The sequence below is a fragment of the Nicotiana attenuata genome, unplaced genomic scaffold (genome assembly GCF_001879085.1).
Source record: "Nicotiana attenuata strain UT unplaced genomic scaffold, NIATTr2, whole genome shotgun sequence".
Classification (NCBI taxonomy): Eukaryota; Viridiplantae; Streptophyta; class Magnoliopsida; order Solanales; family Solanaceae; genus Nicotiana; species Nicotiana attenuata.
The window spans coordinates 30,633-33,208 of record NW_017676385.1 but is presented as its reverse complement, the minus strand read 5'-3'; the positions used below and the strand labels follow the sequence as shown (position 1 = coordinate 33,208).

The 2,576-nt window shown below is 33.5% G+C and overlaps 1 long non-coding RNA gene across 1 annotated transcript; it reads right to left on the bottom strand.

Moving 5' to 3' along the window:
- Positions 1-1,133: 1,133 nt before the first annotated feature.
- On the bottom strand, positions 1,134-2,363 carry LOC109220972. Its single transcript, XR_002067182.1, has 2 exons — positions 2,158-2,363; positions 1,134-1,507 (listed from the first exon to the last, which is right to left on the bottom strand). It is a non-coding gene; the product is annotated as an uncharacterized LOC109220972 (long non-coding RNA).
- Between the last annotated feature and the right edge of the window lie 213 nt (positions 2,364-2,576).

Here is a 2,576-nt window from a genome sequence, read left to right as displayed (position 1 = left end):
GCTTTGAAATTATATAATTACATTGAATACAGTTAATATATTGAAAAAGTAGAAAAAACTAAAGACATTGAATACAATTAAATACATGAAATACAGTGAGTTACATTGAAATACAATGAAAAAAAAGGTAACAGACTCTTCAAGTTCCTCAGCCCCAAACTCCATCCCCAATCCACCGGTATCCAGGACACCCCCATGTGGGGCATCGCCGCTGGTTAAATGAAGACAGTTGTTGAAGAAGCACCAATTTAAATGATCAAACGAAAACTAGAGATAGAACTTCTTCAGATCTCACAAGGCAAACATGAACAATCAATGCAAAATCTAAGAAAAAATTCGAATGTGTAACACAACTGTGTGAAAGAAATTGACACCCGGAGGGGGAAGGGGGGTGACAACAAGGAAGGGGGGAAGTGGTCGCCGACCGGATCTGTCGTTGGCGGAACATAGCCCCTACTAGGGTTTCTAAAAGCAGGAGAGGAAAAAACCAGGAGAAAAAGAGAAGAAAGAGGAAAGAGAAAGGAGGAGAGAGGAAAGAGAGAGGGAGAAAGAAAAATATACACAGTGTATTTAATGGCTTAAAGGTAGGAAGTGACCATAAATATATATTTTGTTATAAAATTAAAAGGTAGCTATGAATCATAATTTTTTAAAAGGGCATTTAGTTATAATAAATAAGGTATCAACCTTTGCTATAGGAAGTAAAATTTCCTTTAATTTACAACCACAACAACAAACTCAGTTTGATCCTATAAATGGGGTTTGGGGATGGTAATGTGTATGAAGACCTTACCCTACCTCATAGAGATAGAGAGACTGTTTCCGATAGACTCTCGGCTCATGGAACAATAAAGAAAAAGCAATCAAGTAGCAAAAAATATTAGCAACAATGTAACATGGTAACGGGCGTGGATGCCACAGCATGCATAATAAAGAACCATAAATAGAAAATTACAAAATATATTTTTAATTTAATCGCAGTAAAATAATCTACATATTCTTACTTTAATTTGTAATTTTTAAATTAGGATATCTAATTTAGCATAAATACGAATAGACAAAGAGTTGTTGGAAAAGTTGGATCTAACAACAAAAAGAAATACACAAGTCAAAAATAAGACGCAAGAGAAGCATTTCATCACTTGAATCACTTCCGTTTGGGCAAATACCCTCTTAGTTACGGAGTATTTTCAGAGTATAAACATCAAAATATTAAAAAGACAAATATTTTATCTAATAAGCAGAGTACACTTGAAGCAAGGCGAAGCCTTTCAATGATTAAAATTTACAGGATATATTCTCTTATCGTAGGTTTTCTCGATCATTTTCTATTGTGGACCACAACAATATAATAATATCTACCTTAAAATGCAAATGAAAAAGAATAAAAATTAGTTAAACCAATATAATTTACAAAAAGCATGGCGGTTCGTGCAAGCTTCCTTTAGCTGATCGATCATCATTATCATTCTCGACATTTCTTTACCAACCAACAAATCCTAAGAAGCTGCACCAAGAAAATTTAAACCCATATATTAAAATTAAATAGTGGACAGGAAATATTCAGCTAATTAATATATAAAAATATAATCCTTTGAAACCTAAACTTTTAATTCTAGAGAAGTCTTATTTTTATTTTTGCTCTTCATTTCCCCACTTTGTAGTCTATAGAGAAGTGTATTTACCCTAAATTGAGCACAATAGTGAACGATAAGGCGCGCAAAATACATAATATATATTCGTTCCTATCGCTGCTCCAAAAGAACATCTGATTTTCTGCTTCTTTAACTTTAACCAGAAAATTTAAAAATACATTTCTAAACTTACAAGAAACTACGATAACTCACCAATTTTATAAATAAAAATCTTTAAGAATATGGAAACTATCAACTGTTTCAGCTGTAAGTGCGAGTGGAGGGAAAAAAGCATATATATTTTTGGATAGCAAACAAGAATAGATTATCTTAGATAAAATCAAAACTCGAACACAAATCAACAACGTAACTCTGCCTCAATCCATAGCTGGGAATTGAATGGGATCAGGCTGATCCGATCAGCTATTTGAATTTTCACTATCCAAATGTAAACTGGTCTTAATTAAAACTCAAAAACAGGAAAAAAAACAGAATGGAGATAAAAGAAGGCGTTACGTTGTACCTGAGAGAACGAATGGCCATATGATGAGAGAGACCATGGAAGAAGAAATTGGCTCCATGAAGGAACATCACAACACCAGTACACCCTAGCACAAATAATTCAAACATCCTTTAATGCTTGAAAACAAGAGAACAGAAATGTTTATGATTGTTTATAGAGGGACTTTAAATAGAAATAATGGACTAAATAAGGAAGATGCATTATTTGTTGTTGTTTTTTCTTTTATTAAAGGGGGGAAATGATTGGTGGGAATGACGTGGACATCAAATCTCTATCCCAATCAATGATGGACGATGTTCACAAATAGCCACTAACAGCTCATGTCTTTATTTTAAAGCCAGTGTTTTAAATGTCTTTAGTCTTTAGCCACTGGTTTAATAAACTTTAACTGCCCGGACGAAAATACCCTTCTGCTCATG